Source organism: Schistocerca cancellata, chromosome 1, assembly GCF_023864275.1.
Source record: "Schistocerca cancellata isolate TAMUIC-IGC-003103 chromosome 1, iqSchCanc2.1, whole genome shotgun sequence".
Classification (NCBI taxonomy): Eukaryota; Metazoa; Arthropoda; class Insecta; order Orthoptera; family Acrididae; genus Schistocerca; species Schistocerca cancellata.
The window spans coordinates 248997918-249021201 of NC_064626.1; positions in this window are offsets into that span (position 1 = coordinate 248997918).

A 23284-nucleotide genomic window follows, 5' to 3' on the forward strand; every position below is an offset into this window, starting at 1 on the left:
TAAAGGCCAAGCCCTCCCCGATCCGGGGGAAGGGCGAGAGTCTCATATTTCATTTTGAAAAGCATGTCTGAACTCACGAATGACCCAAAAGCCGCAAGTATACGGCAAGCTAACACCACCGGTATAGGTAATATCTGGGCGATGTGCGGAACACGTGACGCTAAATGTGTGTTGACATACTGGGTCCGTTGGACGATGTTCAGGGCTCGTAGGCGGTTGTTGGCAATCTCAGTCCGAACATTTCGTAAAAGCCGTTGAAAGTTGTGAGCAGCGGTTCGTCGTATATCGTCTGTAAAATCAATGCCGAGACATTTAAAAGTGTCTCTGAGCTGTAAGGGGGTGACACTGTCCTCAGACAATCCGACCCCGATGTTCATTGCCTCCGATTTTGCGACGTTGATACGACTACCAGTGGCCATGCTATATGTTTCTATCCAATTCAGTGCGCTAGCGGTGTCGTCGCCGTTGTGGATGACTATCACCAGGTCGTCAGCGTACGCTTTACGTCGGAAATTGTGGCCTCGTAACATCATACCCGTTAGTCGTTGTTGCAGGCCGCATAGGAGTGGTTCCATGGCCACAGCGTAAAGTAAAACCCCTAGACCACGAGCTGCGGGCAACAAAAATGATGTAAAATAACGTGGATATACATATTTTTTCTTAAAATCACAATGCCAAGCCTATGTGTGTGGGTCTAGTTTTCATGAAAACTTCCAAATAATCATTATCTGAGACCTGAGCTACACCCAGCGTAAACGACTTTCAAATTAACTTACGCGACTGCAGTCGGGTGCACTGAAAGTCACAGAGTGTGCACAGGTCGAAATATCGCCGGATGTTGAGACGTCACCTGGCTGCGTTTCCGTAAGTTATTTGAAACCATTATCTGTCGTACAGTACATATACAATGCTGGCACATGAAGAAATGTTGATCCGGCTGGAGTATTAAAATCTAGTCGAATATTCGATGCAGCAGAAAAATGTCTCAAAACACTTTTGTGTATTATATTTGAGTTGTCGTAAATTATGAAAACATTTCAATTAAGTCATAAGTTCTCAACTAGAATGAAGAGGATATTTGGACCTCGTAATCCAGCGTTCCGCCCTCGCTGTTCATACTTCTGGTCTGCAGCCCTACATTCACCTCTGAAAGCCCATCCATCTTCATACAAAACGTGCTGTTCTGAGCAAAGTTTTTCTCCCTCTAGAAGGACGATGAGAATTGTTCGTTCTACGGCCTCCGCAGCTCGGAACACAAAGCTTTACGTGAAACAAAGTCCTTGAATGAGGCCATGAATCCTTAGCAAGGACCTGCGAGTAGTTACAGGTGAAAGAGCTTCGCTGTGAGGCAGCACGTAGCTGTGGTCCATCGTTTCGCGCAAATTTTGAAGTTAAATTGCAGTGTCAGGACAGTTTCATGCAGAAATTTCTTGGTTCGTATGTTGCACCTGTTCCTTGGGTAGAGATATACGTTCCGCTAATGTTTTAATGGAAGACATGAAGAGAGAAAGATGTGCTTAAAAAGTGTGTGTGGGAGGGAGGGGGTGGCACCATAGGGAGGAACAGTTTCTTACTTTCCTCCCTCCTCCAATCCCGTCACCCAACCGTAGTCGTACCAAATGTGCCAAGAATTACACAGGGTATTCGGAAATTCCCGTTACAAACTTCTAGGACACATCCACTTCTGACAGAAAAACTGAATTAGGCGTTAAGTAATACATTAATCAGGTAACAATTCGAAAGGATGCATAACGAAACTTCCATTCATCACTGAAGCAAATTTGTTTATATTAACACATGAGCATTACGTGTTTACATTATTCCTAAACAAAAAAGAACCCAACATAGTGTAGTCACACAACAGTACTGGTGCCTTACAACAGCGGCTCCATGTGGCGACCACCAACATTCTTCCAGACATTTTACACGTCACTCTCTCTACACTACGTCATAGAAGGTGTGGATACGTTACTCGTCCGAACTGAAACCGTCGTAGAACGGCGACGGTACGTGTTCGAACCTGGTTTCCTATTCAAAATATTATGTACTCACTCCCCTCTTCAAGTCTTAGACGTCTGTGATTTCTCGACACCATGTCTAATAAAAACAAAATGGTTTGTTATAATGATGATTTGTTTATAGTACTACTTGGTACATCAGTTTAGCATAGCATGCTGTTTAGAAAAATCAGTTCAAAAACATAAGTCAAAACATTAGGAAGTTTACGTGTCATGCAAAGATTTAATGGTTTCAAGAACGGCAAGATCTCACAACGTTGATAACGACGTAATTCACACGATGAAGATTGTGAACACAGAACTCCATACTTCCTTCTTTGCTTCACGCAACTCTGTATGGTTTGTCGATTCTGCCTGATTTACAATTGAACCTTATTGTCGTGTTCGATTTCATTGCAACTGATACGCCAGAGACAATGATGTAATGGAAACAGGAAGGAGGTCAGCCATCAGCCGCAATCCAATCTGTATTTTATCACAAATCAAGATTTCAGCTGCAGTACAGGTATCAGCAGCACATATGAATTGAATATGTAGACTCAACAGGCATTTAAGTGCACTTGCCATGTACTTAAATTTATCGCTTATGCATTTACAATTACTTGCATTTACAAGCCTGTTGAGTCTACATGACGCACTTAATTTGCACTGATTATACCTGTACTGCAGCTGAAAATTTGAAAACTTAATAAACCACAGAATAATGTTGATAGAGAGGTAAAAATTGACACACATGCTTGGAATGACATGGTGTTTTATTAGAACAAAAAAAAAAATATTGCTAGACGCGTGAAAGATCTCTTACGCGCGTCGTTTGGTGATGATCGTGTGCTCAGCCGCCACTTCCGTCATGCTTGGCCTCCCAGGTCCCCAGAACTCAGCCCGTGCGATTATTGGCTTTGGGGTTACCTGAAGTCGCAAGTGTATCGTGATCGACCGACATCTCTAGGGATGCTGAAAGACAACATCCGACGCCAATGGCTCACCATAACTCCGGACATGCTTTATAGTGCCGTTATTCCTCGACTGCAGCTATTGTTGAGGAATGATGGTGGACATACTGAGCATTTCCTGTAAGGATCATCATCTTTGCTTTGTCTTACTATGTTATGTTAATTATTGCTATTCTGATCAGATGAAGCGCCATCTATCGAACATTTTTTGAAATTTTGTATTTTTTTGATTCCAATAAAACCTCATGTCGTTCCAAGCATGTGTGTCAATTTGTACCTCTCTATCTATATTATTCCGTGATTTATTCAGTTTTCAAATATATATTGACTTTTTGATGACCCGGTATACCTGCAATAAAGTACAGATCAAATCGCGGCTAATTGCTGATTTCCCTCTCGTCTGAAAATCTTTTTGGTCATTTAAACTGATTTAACTGTGGGTTCTCTGTGAAACATTCCATGGTGTATTAACTGAACGGAACACGTACTTGCTTTATTTCACAAAATATTATTACTTTTGTATGAATGACTTAGGTTTCGGGTTATAAGCCCATTTTCCGGTACAGCTGGTCGTAGAAATGTAGTGTAGTTTAGTGAAAGAAAACGAAATCTGGTTCCTTTACTTGGCACAAAATCTCCTCGGGTTCCTTGCTGCGTCAGTCCTTAGTGTCACAACGTTTCGGAATGGAAGTTCACTGCTTCAAACTTCTTTGCGTGGCATGTCAGATTTTTTTGTGGGTAGCAAGTAGCCAGGTACAGGCCTGTGAATGGGCAACATTTCGTGGTCGTAGTGTTGTCTGCAGACGACCAGGGCGCCAGCGCATCTATGCGTACAAAAAACTATAATTCCTTCTCATTTGAGAGACTGTTAATTTACATTCAGTGGGTAGCCCACTGGACTCGCATTCTGGAGGACGACGGTACAAAACCGCGTTCGGCGATGCTGTTTTGTGTTTTCCGTGATTTCCCCAAATCGCTTCAGGCAAATGCCGGGATGGTTCCTTTGAAAGGGCACTGTCGATTTCCCTTCCCATCCTTCCCTAATCCGATGGGAACGATGAGCTCACTGTTTGGTCCTCTCCGTCAAACCAACCAATTAGCCAACCAAACCACGGTTATCGAAAGCCTGAAGTAGTGCCGGCCGCTGTGGCCGAGGGGTTCTCGGTGCTTCAGTCCGAAACCGCGTTGCTACTACAGTCGCCTGTTCTAATCCTGCCTCGGGCATGGATGTGTGTGATGTCCTTAGGTTAGTTAGGTTTAAGTAGTCCTAAGTCTAGGGGACTGATGACCTCAGATGTTAAGTCCCACAGTGCTTAGAGCCATTTGAACCATTTGAACCTGAAGTAGTAAGAGAGCGATGAGGATGGAAATTCTGTCGATGAAGAATGCGAATGACGCTTGTCTAGCTGATTCCACATTCCTTGGTAATATGTCTCGTACCACTGCGCGAATTCATTAGCATGGTATCCAGAACAGCTTCTTCGTGTTGTCTGTCAGTTGCATCGTCTTTCCTATCCTCTATTTGACGTTGAAGCAGCCTGTCCGGACTGGCGTCTTAATAATTCGAGCAACTGCCTGGCACGGCGGGCAGTGGCTCTGTACGGCTCTAACACTTTTAAGGCTTTTCTTTTATATTCACCATATTAAAGTAACATATCCTACTTTTCCTCATTGGCGTCCATGTCTGCAGGAATGAGCGGCCTGCAGTGCGGACAAGAAAACAGGCACATGTGTTGACATTCTGATACAGCGAAACACGAGAGATCTACTTGGCAGCGGTGTTAAGTTCCTATGGGACCAAATTGCTGAGGGCATCGGTCCTTAGGCTTACACACTACTTAACTAACTTAAACAAACTTACGCTATGGACAACACACACACCCATGCCCGAGACAGGACTCGAACGTCGGACGGAGGGAACCGCGCGAACCGTGGTAAGGCACCCTTAGACCGCGCGGCTGCTTGTCAGTGTTTGCCCCTCTAATGCCGAATCTGGCCATCGTGCTACCAAATTTTAAGGACATTTCTCGAATGTTTTTACGGTATGTTTCAGCGTCAACATTAACAAACGCTATATCACTATAATTGTCTTCTGAAGAGCTATCGTACCTAGTTATAAAAATTGTACGGTTACATTTAAAAAAATGTACTTGTTTCAACATCTCCGTTGAAACCAGAGCTAAAAAATTAACCAAACTAGAACATACGTGCCCCTGGATGCTCTAACATTTGCCGAAAACCGCGTTTCGGTATGTCTAATGTGGTGGTAGCGGTTTATAGTATTTCGTGACTTTAATTACTTATAAATGATATTTAAGATAGATAAAAAAATATATAAAACCAGTTACCTATTGTCAGCGTAACAATTCGTTTGATCTAAAAATTGATTATCCCGGCTAATGTTTTTCACTCTGCTACAGAAATCTCCCCTTGACGTTGTGTAGAAATGTTGTCTGTAAAGTCGTGTGAGTGGCACTAAATTGCATATCATATATCAGATTTGACGCAACTGTTACTTAAGATGGAAGCACTTTTCTCTAGCAAAAGGAACATTTAGTCACAAAATACTACCCGCGCACAACACTGACGTGTGTCTCCTAATAAAATATTTCATGTAAATCGTCCGAAATATCTAGGCTTCATACATCAGCAAATGAGAAATGAGTATTACGTAACGTGCTGCGAGCACTATTATCTGAGTTGAATTCTATCTTTTAAAGTAGATTCAGGACCACCAGTGCACATTTACTTCCATTAATTTATATCTAACAACATTTATGTTTGTTAAACTTCTCGATTCAAAACTGCCGCGGAGATATTTTTGCTAAGATGGTGGCAGGCAGATAATAGTCAATTTGTCTATTGTTATTATCGATTCCTTTTATATCAAGTTAACATATTTAGATAAAAGTCTTCAAGTCTTTTGCATTTAAAATTATTCTCAATGAAAAATATTTCATATTTTTTATACCAGCTAGTAGTAAACTCCGCTGTAAGTTACTAGCGCTAATGGCTGCGCTCCTAATTGCAGATCTGAAAATTAACACTTAGAAACATTAATTAGATTGGATTACAATTGAAATAAATACAAATCCACGTCTAGACAATTTGTTTTTCTAATAATAATTAACAATATAGTTACAGGCTTTCTCCTTACAGACCTCACACGTCTCACGTCCGAACAGTTTATCGTTTAGCACAGGAAAAACAACTGAACCACAATTATCACAGATAACAAAGAAAGATTATAATTGTCGTTGTCTATGAATGTGGACATCTGGTAACAGTTTTAATTCACTCAGAAATTAAATGAATACAGAAATAACTGTAATAATTATCGTCATTTTTACACGATACAGTATTTTTTATACGTAGTATCGATAATATTTGTTGAAGTTTGTACACTTATTTCATCTTAACATCTTGTGGCTATAACATAGTGTCATGGATGTTACTCTGACCCTCGGGCTGGTCGACCAAGAACCTCAGCAGACAGGGTGGAAGCTGTAAGGCAGTCTTTTCTTCTAAGTCCGAAGAAATCTGTGCGCGGGGCCTCACGTGAATTACAGAAGCCAAAAAGCTCTCTCCATGACATTTTAAACAAAAGTTTATTGTTTCGTGCATACAAAGTGCAAATCGTTCAGGCTTTCTTGACCAATGACAGTACACGTCGATATGACTTTGCGGTCGAAATGTTATCACGTATTGAGGACGATGATGGTTATCTCAGGCAAATTGCCTTTTCCGACGAAGCGACCTTTTTTGTCAGTGGGGTAGTGAATCACCATAATGTGCGCATTTGGGGTTCACAACCCCCTGGCGAGATCATGGAGTGCACCAGAGGCAGTCCAAAGGTGAATGTTTGATGCGAGCTATTGCATGACCGAATTATCGGGCCATTCTTCTTCGCTGAGGCTACCATCACATCTGCAGTGTATCTGGACATGTTTCAACTGTTTTCTGTTCCTAAGCTGCTTCAGTATCACCCCGATGTCTTGTTTCAGAAATACGGTACACCGCCTCATTGGGGTTTGGACGTCCATGCCTATCTCGATATGACCTTTCCTGGGCGATGGATTGGTCGTGATGGGCCAACGATTTGGCCTCCACGCTCTCCTGACATAACCCCATTAGACTTCTTTTCATGGGGTTACGTCAAGGACGAGGTCTACCGAACACGTGTACCAGATCTTGAAACCCTGCGGCAACGGATAACCACAGTCGTTGAATCGATACCTCCAGTGATGTTGGCTAATGTGTGGACGGAAATTGAATATCGCCTAGATGTGCTACGTGCTACCAAGGGTGCTCATGTGGAAGTTTACTGATGTGTGAAAAAAACTTTGATAGTTTGTAAACAATTAGACACCAGTTTCGTATTTGTATCTTACTTCTAGCCTGAGTTATCAATTTATGTAGTTAGAGAAAGACTTTTCGGACACCCTGTATGTTGAAAATGCAAGTTTTATACAACGGTTAATTGCATCTGAGGTAGAAAATGTCTTCTATGGTGGTGTTTCATTAAGGTTAAAAGTTCATATAATTTAGATAAGAACGCGAAATAACAACAATTCGCCGATGACGTCGCGAAACCACCCCCCCCGCCCCTGTGGAGCCACTGGGTCGCAGGCAGGAAGAGGCTGCTGCTGGACCTCTCCTGGCCGCGTGGATGGAGCGTCGGCTACCGTGGGCTACATCCTGATTCGACCTGCTGCTGAAATATCGACTCATGGGTATCACTGACAATAATTATATTCATCCTGTGAAAGTTTTTTAGTCTCACACGGATGGAAATAGTTTGTTTCTGGAAAATGTCCTGTATCATTACACTGTTCATTTAAATGTAGTGATTCACAGTTAGGATTAACACAGTATGCACATACGCGGCACTGCACCGTTGTTCGTACAGGTGTCCATCGTGCGCTCTGTTTATTTCCTGCGGTATGTAAATAAACATTTCCGCGAGGCGCTGCGTAGCCAGCGTTGCATTATATTGTTGCCGCGCGGCTGGCTGTACAGTCTGTCACATAATGTAAGGCACCCGAAGACGATTTACAACTCTTTAATGTGACGTCTTCAGTTCTACGTTGTCATAAGTGCTGTTAACAGGTTTTCAAGGTCCATGTCACTGCTGCTAACATTTAACACTCTATGAGCGTTCATGCGTTCTATGATCACAGATCTAATCACTATCACTTTTTACAAAAAATGAACACAGTTTTTTACACGTCCTCTATACTTTTTTAGTTCTTGTGAAACACGCTTCACTGTCCTGATTGCTGCCAGTATTACGCAAATTACTCGACAGAAAATCTTATACGCAAACGAAACTTTGGAAGATAGTGAGGTGTTGTACCGGGTGATCAAAAAGTCAGTGTAAATTTGAAAACTGAATAAATCACGGAATAATGTAGATAGAGAGGTACAAATTGACACACATGCTTGGAATGACATGGGGTTTTATTAGAACCAAAGAAATACAAACGTTCAAAAATTGTCCGACAGATGGCGCTTCATCTGATCAGAATAGCAATAATTAACATAACAAAGTAAGACAAAGCCAAGATGATGTTCTTTACAGGAAATGCTCAATATGTCCACCATCATTCCTCAAAAATAGCTGTAGTCGAGGAATAATGTTGTGAACAGCACTGTAAAGCATGTCCGGAGTTATGGTGAGGCATTGGCGTCGGATGTTGTCTTTTGGCATCCCTAGAGATGTCGGTTGATCACGATACACTTGTGACTTCAGGTAACCCCAAAGCCAATAATCACACGGACTGGGGCCTGGGGACCTGGGAGGCCAAGCATGACGAAAGTGGCGGCTGAGCACACGATCATCACCAAATGACGCGCGCAAGAGATCTTTCACGCGTCTAGCAATATGGAGTGTTTTCTTGGTTCTAATAGAACCCCATGTCATTTCAAGCATGTGTGTCAATTTTTACCTCTCTATCTACATTATTCCGTGGTTTATTAAGTTTTCAAATTTATACTGACTTTTTGATCACCTGGAACATTGGCACATCAGTTCCTATTACTACATCAAGATAACAAAAATCATAGACTGTCACATAAATTTTGAGTCAATATGAGTTTAAAATCTGCTTCATTGTTCTGACCATAAGATCATTATTGAACTTTGTAGATATCAGTACAGTCCATTTTCATGTCATACATTTATTACTGTTTCTTTGTAGTCATTCATACATGTTTTCATTAGGAATGTAACCATATTATGGGACAGATGTCCATGTTCGCTTCACCTACCAGAGAGATGCTCATAAGAGCATACGGAAAATATAGCCACGTAAAGAAAACTATGTACACAAATCGGTACATATTTTGAACACGTTTCACCCGTTACGTGTGTGCGTCTACATGGGTCAGGTTCATGGAAATATTTTTTACACGTTCACTCTCATACATGAAAAAATATATTATCTAAGGGTACACTTGTTTTTTAATTGAGCATTTCTCTATCCTACGTAGGAAAGATAAAATTTTTTATATTTAATAAAATGGCACTTGACAAAGAACTTATGTCAAGTTAATGACTTTTTCACAGTAAGAATGCTTATCATTAAGATTCTACCTTTTGACATAATGTTTCATGAATATTATAATGTAATAATTGACATGAAAGCTTACAGACTAGTACACACGTAACATCATGACATTGGCCAAAGGAGGACTGCTATATAGTGCATTTGATGTTTCAATAACTCCCCAGTCCAGCGTTTTTCGGATTGCTTTCATTACTTAGTTTTTCTTTGTCCAGGGGATCGAGTATGAAGCTCTGCAATAGGTCTTGCGTGGATAGACCTTCATATCATAAAGATAATCTTTTATGATACCTGTTCGTTCACTGAATACTTCATGGTATTTGGATAATAATTTTGTTAATTGTCCAGCCTCTGAAGCGTCAATGCAAGTTGCCTCTTTCACCTTTTCCTCGATTGATGTAGCTATGTCACTCGTATTACTGGTTACATCATTACTTCGATTATTGTTACACTTTCGTGAGTGCTCATATTCTAACACTAACAATTTCTGTTTGCTGATAGATAGATTCACTTCTCTTGCCGGTGGAAGGTTCGCACCGAACTCCCCATTCAGTTTCAATGTTATTAGTCGCTGTTGCCCATGTTCCACGGGTGAGATCAATTACAGCTTCTCTGTCCCGTAACAACTCAAAACCCAGTAACAACGGTATTGACAAGTTTTCCATTAATAGGAACGTGCATAAAACGCTATCATCTCCAAAGGAAACATCAACCTGTGTCTGGTGCTTTATAATCTCTGACTTTTTTCCCAGCGCTTTTCATCTTACAATTCGTAACAGCCAAAATCGGCAGTCTTTTTATTTTCGTTACCTTCTTGAAGAGTTGTGCATTCATTACTAATACACTTGCACCTGTGTCGAGGAGAATAATAGTTGCTACACCATTGATGGTTCCAGTGACACTTGCTTGAATATTCCGTTTTTCTTGCCTATCAGGGACAGCAGATTCTTGATAGAGTTCATCTTCGATCCTCTTACCATCCTGATAGTGAATATTATTTATTTTGTGTTTTATTTATCGCCTTCATTGTTGGTCTCGGTCACCTGGCGAGGGCCTACGGGGATCGAGATTAGTTTTGTTGGCTTCTGTATATTCTGCTTTGGTTGCGAGGGTACCTCCACTATTTTCGCATTTTGTCAGTCTACAGTCGGATGTGGCCTACTTGGATCCCACCATTGTGGATGCTGATTATTTGTCATGGGTACAGCCTGCATATAATTTCTCGGCTGACCTGGATTCATAGAATTTTGTTGCGGCTGCCAATGACTTGGCCTTGGTTGTCGCCAATACTCATTGTCACCTCGCATGTTTCTAGGTTTATCTTTGTACGGATGGTCTGATCTATTGTCATTTCGTCTTTCACGATTACCATTATTATTATTAGCATTTTAGTTATTATACTGCCTATGAATACCATTCAGATGCTGGTAGTCACTGGACTTCTGATAATAATTGTTATTATTGAAATCGTCAGAATTTTGGTTGTAGGAATTTCTAAAATTATTATATTTCCCATTATCGTAAGTCTTTTCTTGGGACTACCTTCGCACCTATTTCCACTGCTTCCATACCAGGAAGCTTTTCCATTAGGGCTTTTGGTACTACTTCTCGCGTCAGAATTCTTTCTGACGCCCTCTTGAACTAAATCTAGGGAATCGATCACAGACAAAAATTTCTTCAAATCGATATCTGTGACATTGAACAATTTTTCTCTAATACGTATCGACAATCTAGCCTTCAATACACGTAACAAGTCCCGTGTGGTTACTGGCTCATCCCAGCACCTTGTCATATTAGTATATTTTTCGAAGTATTTTCTTAAGGAACCAGTCTTCGGATTATATATTTCTGCATTATACACAATCTTTCGCAGTCGTTCTTGAGTCGACGCTGACCAGAACTGATCGAGAAACGTATTCTCAAACTCATTGAAAGTCTTGCAGGTTTGTGCTGCATTTAACGGCCAGAGCGATGCATCACCAGAAATGCGAGAAACCACAAACTGTATTTTCTGTTCCTCCGTCCAGGACTTCGGAAGAACACTTTTTAATTTCCGAATAAAAACTACTGGATGAATATTTTTCTTACTCTCTTCATCGAATACTTGGAACAGCCGATGCTTAATCAGACTTTCTTCATGCATCAAGGTAGTTAAGTCCCTGGAGTTATTGTCCTTAGCAGACCCTGCACTAACTCTATTACAAGTACACTCTGCTTCAAGTTGGTGATACATAATGCTGGGGTATTATGGGTTGATTACCAAAACTTGGTCTTGCATGTGATGCATTAGAGTTCGCTGGCAGATTTTCACATCTTTTGCCTGGCAGTACCAGTGTTTTCATTACAGTGTGCAAACATTGTTTCAAAATTTTGATTTTCAAACTTCAATACCTTAGCTACTTCCGTTCGGACTTATTTTTTTAGTTTCTGTGGGAATGTCATCCTGCATTGACTCCACAGTAATAGCCAAAGCTTTGAACCGGTTTTCTAATTTATCGTCTTTAGTTTGAAGACTATTGACTTGAACGGGTATGGTTGTTAATGGTTCGATAGTAGTTTTTATAGCACTGATCTCTTTGTTACAATGAGTAGTGATAGCTTTATCGCGATCGACCAATACCTGATTTATTCTGTGAACAATCTCCTTATCTCTCTCTACGAAAATACTGTTTATCTGTCACATAAATTTCTTTCGCGCTTCTGGTCCCTGAGCTTCCGTTGCTTTTCACGCTCTTGCTCCCTTCGCTTCTGTTCCTGTCTTTCTATAGCCCTTTCTTGCTACTGCTTGATAGTGAACCTTTCAAAGAGTGACGATAGAATATCCTGTAGTGACAAAACTTGAGGACTGCTAACTTGTGCCCCTTGCCCAGTAGAATTATCATCATTAATTTCTAACTGTTTGACTGCAGGAATATCTGCTTGTTTTGAAAACTACTCAGTTTCGCTTGGGACATCAGTTAATGGATGGCCATCATCATTTATTAGATTTTCTAGTAATTGCACAGAAGTGTGCCTAGATTGATCTACTTGAGGATCTGATGCCATTTCTGCATCAGCCTGCTCCTTCGGTTTTATCTGCTTCTTTGGCCTAATCATTTTATCACTTATCTCGCACAATATATATAGATATCATTGACAGTGACATGATTGACACAAAATTATCTTATATTTAACACATGTACATAGATAACAAACAATTACTAAAATGGTTCAAATGTGTGCAAAAAATTTTACTAGATAACTATAATTGATAATATTTCACTCGCAGATGGAATACAAAAGTACTACTATTTATTACTGCCATTACTGTTACAAGTTAAGTAATTAAATGTGCAATGGTAACCCCACGGTGGGCACGAGTGTGGCGGAACCGGTTTGTGGTATCTCGTGACTTTAATTACTTGTAAGTGATATTTCAGTAAGGTCAAAAATTACATAAAACCAGATATATATTATCAGCGCAACAAGTCGTTCGATCTCAAAAATGATTATCCCGGCTAATATTTTTCACTCTGCTACAGAAATCTCCCCTTGACGTTGTGTAGAAATACTGTCTGTAAAGTCGTGTGAGTGACACAAACTACATATCATGTATCAGATTTTACACAACCGTTACTTATGAAGCACGTTTATCTAGCAAAAGCACCATTTCCCCAAAAAAAAATACTCCTATCATAATATTTCATGTAAATTGTCCGAAATAATTAGGCTTCATACATCAGCAAATAAGAAATTGATATTACGTAACGTGCTGTGAGCACAATTTTTAGAGATTCAATCTGAGTTGATTTCTGTCTTTTAAAGTAGATTCGGGACCACCAGTGCTCATTTACATCCCTTCATTTATGTCTAAGAACATTTATGTTTGTTACAATTCTCGATCCAAAACTGCCGCGGAGATATTTTTGCTAAGATGGCAGATGACAGGCGATAGTCAATTTGTCTATTGTTATTCTGGATTCCTTTAACATATTTAGATAAAAGTCTTTAAGCCTTTTACTCTCTGTTCTTTAACATTTAAAATTATTCTCAATGAAAAATACTTCATATTTTTTATACCAGCTGGACTAACTCCGCTGTAAGTTACTAGCACTAATGGCTGCGCTCCTAATTGTGGAGCTGAAAATTAACACTTAAAAACATCAATCACCTTGGATTACAATTGAAAGAAACACAAATCCACGTCTAGACAAAAGCGACTCTATTTTTCTAATAATAATTAACAATATAGTTACAGGCTTTCTCTTTACAGACATCACACGTCTCACGTCCGAACAGTTCGTCGGTTAGCACAGGAAGAACAACTGAACTACAGATATCACAGATAACATAAAAGGTTATAATTGTCGTTGTCTATGAATGTGTTTCTCTGGTAACAGTTTTAATTCACAGAAGAATTATATTAATACAGAAATAATGTAATAATTATCGTCATTTTTAGACGATACAGTCTTTTTTATACGTAGTATCGATAATATTTGTTGAAGTTTGTACACTTACTTCATTTTAACATCTTGTGGCTAGAACATAGTGTCGTGGACATTACACTAACCGTTCACGAAATAAGAGGGTGTTACATCTTACGTGACTCACTCTGTATGCAGGGTGGTCACTTAGACGTTTCAGTGCAGATATCTCTGGAACAACAACAGATGTAGAAAAACGAGTTTCGCGAGTCTGAATGTTAGGCAGGGGCTGATGAAGGTAAATACTATGAAACGAAACCAAATATTATTTTCTACACAAACTCGGTTTTTATACCTGAATACCCAGTATTATTTCTTGACGCTTGAAATAAACGAAACACGCCGCTGTTGTCCATCCCGAGATGCAAGCGTGAACCCCACGCTGCCAGTAATCGAGATGTGATTGACGTACAATGATACGAGAAGCACTGTACTTGTCACACGCAAAGAGAAATAAGGAAAGGATTTACTCGTTCGTCCTTTTTTGAGCTTCACTATGGTACTAGAATGGACATAATAGTAACGAAATATCGTGTATCACCTGCCAGAGTAAACAGAATCGATGGCTGACCAAGGATCTAACAGAGGGGTACACACTAGTTGTTCATTGTTGTAACTGAATTTCATAATGGTATATGATAAGTGCAACAGATGTTACTGAACATTTTTTTATGATTGCGGTAGAACTGAACTTTTGCACGTGGTGAAACCATTACAGAACTGTACAACAGTATCTACAAAACAAACATACAATAGGTCTCCTCAGAGAAGCGGCTGTCCCCGTCGGAGGTTCGAGTCCCCCCTCAGGCGTAGATGTGTGTGTTGTGCTTGGAGTAAGTTACTTTAAGTCAGGTTGAGTAGTGTTTAAGCATAGGGACCGATGACCTCAGCAGTTTGGTACCATAGGAACTTACCACAAATTTCCAAAAAAAAAAAAAGCCCTCAGAGAAATACAAAAAGGACGCCGCTATGCAATCTCATTTATTACAGCAAAAACTTATGTAGAAAGAGATCGCTAGTTACATGTCAACACCGCTGTGCACGCTCAGTCGCTGATAGATTCACTGCTGTCAATGTTTCTGCATAGTTATTTGAAACTTCTGACACACCACATTTTCCACATGTCGCCAGGCAAAAAGGTTCATTAGGATGAGGTCTGCCGATCGATTTACGAATTACATCTTGGGTTGTCGGGTGTTCTGCCGGATATCAGCGTCGTACTTGCACGATATTTCGGTCACGTAGCTCGAGACCTTCATCAGGTGCGACCTGAGACTGCTCCTCGAGTGGACCTGGTCCAGTATTTATGCCTATGGCCTTCCCCCTCCACCAACGGCTGCAGGCGCTTCCTCTGTGGTCCGCGCCCATTCCCTGCGACCTGTTGGAGCATTGCTGCTCCGTTTTCCGTCCGCTGCGGTTCTAGGTGTTCCCTCTGCGGTCCGCGCCCACTAAACCCGCTCCTGGGGCTTTCATCTACGGTCTGGAGTACCAAGCGTTCCCCCTGCGGTCCGCGCCCGCTCACCACGACCTGTTGGAGCGTTGCCGCTCCGTTTTTCGTCCGCTGCGGATCTGGATGTTCCCTCTGCGGTCCGCGCCCACCAGTCCCACTTCTGGGTGTTCCATCTTCGGTCTGGTGCGCCTGGCAGTCCGTCAGGGGCTCGTTTACCATCTCCATCTCTCTGGTTCTTCTGTTTGTGTAGTGTTGCAGCTGGCCCCGTTGCTCCTTTAACAATTCCAGAGCCGGATCCCAGGCTCTGCTTAGCTGGTACCCTGTGTCACGATTCATAAGATCGTCAGCCATTTTAATCTCTATCGATTCTCTTATAACACTGTCCCAGAATCTGGGTGTTTGTGCTAGAATCTTGGTATCCTCATACTTCATGGCATGATCTAGTTCTAGGCAGTGTTCAGCAATGGCTGACTTAGTCACCTGTCTTAATCTAGTGTGCCTCTGATGTTCTTTGCACCTGATCTCCACAGTTCTTGTCGTCTGGCCAATGTAGGACATGCCACATTGACAAGGTACATTGTAAATCCCTGGTTTTCGTAACCCCAGGTCGTCTTTGACACTCCCCAGCAGTCCCCCGATCTTGTTGGATGGACAGAAAACACACTTGATATTGTGTTTACGGAGGATCCTACAGATTCTGGCAGAAATAGAGCCAGCATAGGGCAGATATGCCACCTTCTTTGCTTCATCATGGTCTTCTTCAGGAACCTGTGGTATAGTGGCTGGTCGGAGTGCCCTCTCAAGTTGTCTGTCCGTGTATCCATTCTTGGAGAAAACTGTTTTGAGACGTTCTATCTCTATGGGTAGATTCTCTTGGTCTGACAGGGCACGTGCTCTGTGGACCAAAGTCTTCAGAATCCCATTCTTCTGTGCAGGGTGGTGACAACTGCTGGCCTGCAGATATAAATCAGTGTGTGTTGGTTTTCGGTACACACTGTGGCCAATTGATCCATCTGCTTTCCTCTGGACTAGTACATCCAGAAATGGCAGCTGGCCATTCTTCTCCAGTTCCATGGCGAACTTGATATTAGGGTGGCATGAGTTAAGATGTTCAAGAAACTCATTGAGCCTATCCATGCCATGTGGCCAGATCACGAAGGTGTCATCCACATACCTAAAGAAGCATGTGGGTTTAAATGTGGCTGTCTCCAATGCCCTCTCCTCAAAACTCTCCATAAACATGTTGGCAACCACAGGGGACAGTGGGCTGCCCATAGCTACACCTTCAGTTTGCTCGTAATATTGGTTTCTGTACAGGAAATACGTGGATGTCAGTGTATGACTGAACAGGTCCAACAGAATTTACGAATTGTTGATTTAGTACACTGAATGGTACTGTTCTGAAGTGTGTAAATATTTGAATGACACACATAAGAGCCGGCCGGTGTGGCCGAGTGGTTGTAGCCGCTTCAGTCTGGAACAGCGCGACCGCTGCGGTAGCAGGTTCGAATCCTGCCTCGGGCATGGATGTGTTTGCTGTCCTTAGGTTAGTTAGGTTTAAGTAGTTCTAAGTTCTAGGGAACTGGTGACCTCTGATGTTGAGTCCAATAGTGCTCAGAGCCATTTGAACCATTTGAAAACACACAAGAGGATAACCATTTTGTACATATCAATGTTTGTGATACGAAACCTTGTTATTAGTCTCGGCCATCGTGATAACACTGAAGGTAAGATCACGCACGTCAGTGACATCGCAATTACGAGCAATGTGAGGTTCACTCTTAATCTCGGGATGTGCAATAGCGGCGCGCTTCGTTTATTTCAAGCGTAAACTTCCCTTTGTAGTTTCTCGGGATGTAATTGACGTACTGATATGCAACCAATACCATTCTCTTTGTCATTTTTCGCGTTATTGATTGCGTAAGAAGTAATACGGGGTGTCCATTAACAATAGGTAGGTTTGTGTTAAAAGTAATATTTGCTTACGTTTTAGAATGTCTCATAATATTTACTTTCATAAGATCCTGCCTTACATTCATAACCGTAAAGCTGTTTTTTGAATATCTATTGTTGTTTCAGAGATATTTGCCCTAAAACGTTTAAGTGGCCACCCTTTATACTACAGTGCTGAAAATTGCAGCCATGGATTAAAGAATTTATTAAAGTAATTGTATAGGATAATTATCATACAAAATTCCTCTTCCTCGACACGTGCATCGAGATAAGCGGGGCGGTTGTTATTCCATCTGATATTCTGTAATCATACTTCAAGAGACCAAAAATCAAATCCATAGCAAACATGTGCTTCGCTCGGATACTTGTATTTATCCTGTATACACAAGCACGAATGTCTTTTCCCTGACTAAACACCTGATTTCTTATAAGGTTTCCATCTCTGAAAATGCCGTCAAATTTGGAAGAGAAGAACTGCAAATAAAACCACGAGAACCGATGAACTGGCAGCTAGATACAACCAGGGACTAATGGTAATGACACAACATTTTTAGATTTTGGTATGCACAAGGAACATTTGATTTTTCCACTTTCTTCGCACTTATTGTTGGCAAAATATGTAGTGAGCTGCCTATGAGTCATTCGAGAAGACTTCCAGAGGAGAGACGCTGACCGCTCACTCACTATCACGTTTCCCAAGCACGTTTTGGGCAGCCTGCTCCCATGTTGCGACATTTACAGGCCGATTGCAGTATGCAAGGACTTTAGACTACAAAGAGTCTCCGACCGGAAACCGTGGAAATTTCTGTAAACACATGTTTCTAATGTGTGCCGTACACGATATTGCAGTCGTGTGTAACTTACCTGTGCCTCGTCCGCGTGCGTAGCTGGGGTGTAACGTGCTTGCCTCCCATGCAAGCGGGCCAGGGTTATATTCCCGGAAGGCTTAGAGATTTTTTCCGTTTGGGGACTGGGTGTTGGGCTGGCATCTTCATCACCGAAGGTGGCGTTAACTGATACAAGAACTGCATTTGGCGGCCGAACTTCACCGGATGGGGCCTCCCGGCCAACGATGCCATACGCTCATTACGTTTTTTACCTACGTCTTGCAGTTATCCAGGTTTAAGATGCTATATTTGAAAATAAGCCGATATTTATATCTTCTAGGCAACTGTTGCTGTTCAAAAGAATGTTTCGTGTAAAAATTGTGCTATTTTTGTTTTCTATTATGTAACCAATCTGTGATGTAACCAAAGTGATCGGAATATTATGTGACTACATAATATTCCGTAAAACGAATCGTTCCACATCCTTACTGTATACTGTGGAAAGTGACTCATGGAACAGAACTGTGTCTTGGCCAGATAGCCACACAACGGGTTAGCGTGTTTCGTCGTTCTTTGTCTACCAGTCTTTCTCCATTTCGCGAGCAAAAGGTGTTCGCTGTACTTTTTAGTGTGTGGGACGGACACACGAAACTGGTGGGTTGGATTTCCACGAAATTGATAGGACTGTTTTTGACGAGTTCCGACTTTGCCTCTTGATCGGCAGAGCTCCACGCCATGCCCTGTATATACTAGGGGCGTTCAGTAAGTAATGCACACGTTGTTTTCCCCTGAAAGCAGGCTGGTTTTGTTCAGGTTTCCAGTACACCAATGTCCAGCCGATCGGCACACAGGAGATCGGACATTTTTGCGCGACCTTGCGATGATGACAGGCGCCTTTGCTAACGACTCACCGTGCTTTTGTTAACTGCCTGGGGTTCGCAGCCATTCTGCTGGCGTCTATTAATGTCTACGATACTCTGGTTCTCCGCCAAAAGGAATTCAACACCAGCTCTCTGTTTGGAACGCCTCTACGTTACAGGCGCCATTTTGAAAGCTACGTATAGCGCCGCTACCTGTCGGAACTTCATGAAACTATAGAGACTGAAGCTGGAATATTTCACGATGTCCCACAGCAAATTGCTCATTTTTTAGACCGAAATTTGACGAGAATGGCCCACGTCATTTGCCGAGGATTACGGTCAGCGTTACCGAAGAAAAGAGGTATTCCTTTAAAGATAAAAGAATATTTATTTAAAGGGAAGTACACGTTCTCAAATTCCTGTTTAGCACCAACTCCCGTACAACATTTCCTCAAATTCCTGTTTACCACCAACTCCCGTACAACATTTTATGAGTGTTATTCTAAAATGATTTTATGCTTTCCTTAATGCATTACTTTTCTCTTTTCATTTTGATGTTCACCTTTAACATATTAACTGCTCATACAAATCAAAACATATTCTTGTACACTGTTATTTTTCACTATCAAATAAAATCGATCGAACTGTTGTTGCACATGAGCAATGCGCTTTTCATCAAAATCTTGCTGGGTCCTCCCACAACACCGTTTTTTCAGAGCCGGCTGTACCGAAAACAACCAAAACGTTGCCTTCAATAAGAAAAGAAATATAGCCATTTGGCGATAGAATTACTATCCACGTCAGCTGGCCACACTCTCCCCTATCTTTCAATGACGAACGCAATGCTCCCGTAACACTGACTGAAAGCGATGGGTAGCTTTTAGGGCGGCAGCATTGGGGCGTTGCAATAGAAATGTAAACATTATAGCGTTACTCTTTCTGTAGTGATAGACGACGCAACCATGGAAAGCCAAAACAGAGTATGTCTAATATTTTTAAAGCCAGTACTAACGAATAGATGACCGTTTCGACCAGTACTCTGACATGATAAATTCCGTCATGATCTGAAATGGAAAAAATGCGATATTTCCGGTTCCCTTTTAACTATATACATCGCAGAAAACTTCGGTAGTGTGGAAGTAGCGTCTTCACATACTACAAACAATTTGTGTCCACGCTATATTATTTAATCACCTTCAAATTTCGCAAAACGAAAGCAATTTTTTTGTATACATTATACGAGTACCAGCTGCCTTTGCACATAAAGCGTTTGAGGAGTGTTTGGTGGAATCTCCGAATCTAACTAATTCACTAAGATTTAAAATACACAGCAAAACTTTTGAAAAAGAGCCCTAAGAATTTGTTAGATGTTGACAGAACGTATGTCAGTTTCTGTAGTGTGAACGTTCTGCTTTCAAATTGAGCACTCATTCCTTGCCGAGGACTCCACTGCATTCGTGAACGAATCACTGTCCCTGTCGTCAGACGTTTTCTGAACAGACCACACACCTCGCAGTTAGTAGACATTTTATTGTACAAGCAGCTACGTTCTGGAAAAATAAGTACAAGCTGTGGACCAATGAACCAGGAAAAAGAGAATTAGTCAACATTCAATTGCGACTGATTTTGGAGGTCACCTAAGCTGCGCACAGACTTTGTCTGAATTCCCACAGTACGTTAATCTGATGAAGTTGGCTGTTTGCGGTCCTAAAAAGAATCTCGCAAACTGTTACTAAGTTCTGAGGCTTTCGTAACTGTAGTATCAAATATCAAAATAGTTCATTTGAGTTTTCCAGTAGAGGGGCTCTGTTACTGCACACTCTACGCACCGTGACGTGTCTTATTTAATTAAAAAACAGAGAGGGAGAGAGTTTGAGAGATAGAGCGAGAAAGAGCAAGTAGCTGAGAAGAACGCCTGAAACGAGTTAGATGGGTGGGGGGCGGGGGGACGGCAGGAAACAGCCCCTCCAATAGCTCTCTTCCGCGCCACGCAAGTGTGTGAACTGTGTGTCACTGGCCCTCCGAAAAAATTTTTTACCTAGCTAGTAGATTTGAATGTAAATACTGAGTGCCATTATTCAACAGTTTCAGACTTTCGTTTTTTTTTTCTTTAGAGCTCCCCTGATAGAGGGGAAAATTCAAGCGAATCCTGAATGCAGACATCACAACCACAGTAAAAACAGAAAACAGACGACAGAATCTTACCGTTGGGTATCTATTAAGTGAATAAAACGAAACTTGTATCACAACAGAAAATGGAAATACACATGGAAGGCGTGAGGTGATTAATCACCGCTACAGTTTTCACATAGTGGCGTTAACGACTGTTTCTAGAACAGCAAAAAGTATCCTTTGTAAACTACGTCACTGTACTTGCTGCTACATTTCTACCGCGCAGATCTATCTGAGCTGCGGACACCGCCTTAGATTGCGGAAATTTCCATCACTGCTGGCGGGGTGTTGAGAGGTGGACAATTTTGTGATACGTCAGCTGCATCCTGCGATTGCGTGCGAGGCTCTAAAAAAATGGTTCAAATGGCTCTGAGCACTATGGGACTCAACATCTTAGGTCATAAGTCCCCTAGAACTTAGAACTACTTAAACCTAACTAACCTAAGGACATCACACACACCCATGCCCGAGGCAGGATTCGAACCTGCGACCGTAGCAGTCCCGCGGTTCCGGACTGCAGCGCCAGAACCGCTAGACCACCGCGGCCGGCCGTGCGAGGCTCTCCTACCAGACTCTACGTCGTCTTGATTTGGAGTGGGCAGAGCAATACCAAGCATTTTTTAATGTAAAAGCGTGTGAAGTTAATACCTCCCTTCCATCCGCCACAAAAGTTATAAAGTGCACGATTTTAGTCATGTTTCTATTACACCTAAATTACAAGAAAGTACTAACTGATTTTATGATCATGTGCTATGCTTTTTCCACCATGACAATTCGTAAATATCTTTTTTACAAGTTTTATAGGCAAGACTAAATTCTTTATGTCAGTTATCAGACGATATGTGTTGTATTTCTCCCACACTGTTCCATTCGGTATAAAATACTTTGTAAGAATAAACTGATTGAAACTGAATCGTAAGACAGACTAAAGTAGCAAAGTTTTTGGTACTTATCGGCTTGTAATCTTTGAAAACGTAGTTAACTATGAAACGTATAAGACATTTTCTGTTAAAGACTTTTTATTTTATAACATTAGGTGTTATGTTACCACGATCTTCTTATAACAAATTTGCCTTCGTCTCTTTTTGAAACGAACAGAAGCTGTTGAATATTTCTGACTACATGTATCACAGCCCACTATAACATTTCTCAAGATGGCACATATAAAAGACATCATGCTTACAACTGTGCATAAAGCCCTTAGGCAAACGTTGATTTGTTTCCGCAGAAAGTGATAGCAGTACAGGACATAAAAGATGTGGATCATGAAACGCGACTCTGATACTAAATGGTTTACATCTTTTATTGGGAGAAATGCTATTGATGTTCTTGATGTCGTCTTCTGTATACCTCTCCGGTCGTGTTAGTACACAAAACGCGCGATTAACGGTCAACAGTGCAGTGCTTGAAACGCTATTACATGATTGGAAAACTGAGATGTGGGTAGCAGTAACCAGACGGGGCATTAAGGGACCTTTATTTTTTGAAAAATCCATAAACAATGAACGTCATTGTTAAATATCCACGGTTTCACTTGCCAGCTGTAGGAAGATGAAATAAGCTGATCATTGATTCAAACAAGATGGCGCTCTTGCTCACACAGGTAACAACACTATACGGCTTTTGGAAGAGTCTTTTGGGGAACGTGTCATCTCAAAACACCTATGGCACTCTCACTCAGCGGGCCTTACTCAACCAGACTTTGTCCTTTAAGGAACACCAAAATTTTTAATACGGCACGATCGCGCACATACGTTTCGTGACCGAAGTAACTGATGTGTGTGTGTGTGTGGAGCATATTACGCAGAAAGTGTTTCGAAATAAAATTATGTGAGTTCAGTCTTGTACAGCTGCCTGTGAATGTCATTTTTAGCATACGTTGTAACTACTCTGCACTTTTCCAAACACCCTGTACAATCTTCACAAATCCGAATTCACAAGACTATACCTTTTACATGAATCATGACAGAAAGTTGTGGTAGATTTTAACTTATTCGCTGTACCACAAAGATATTACTT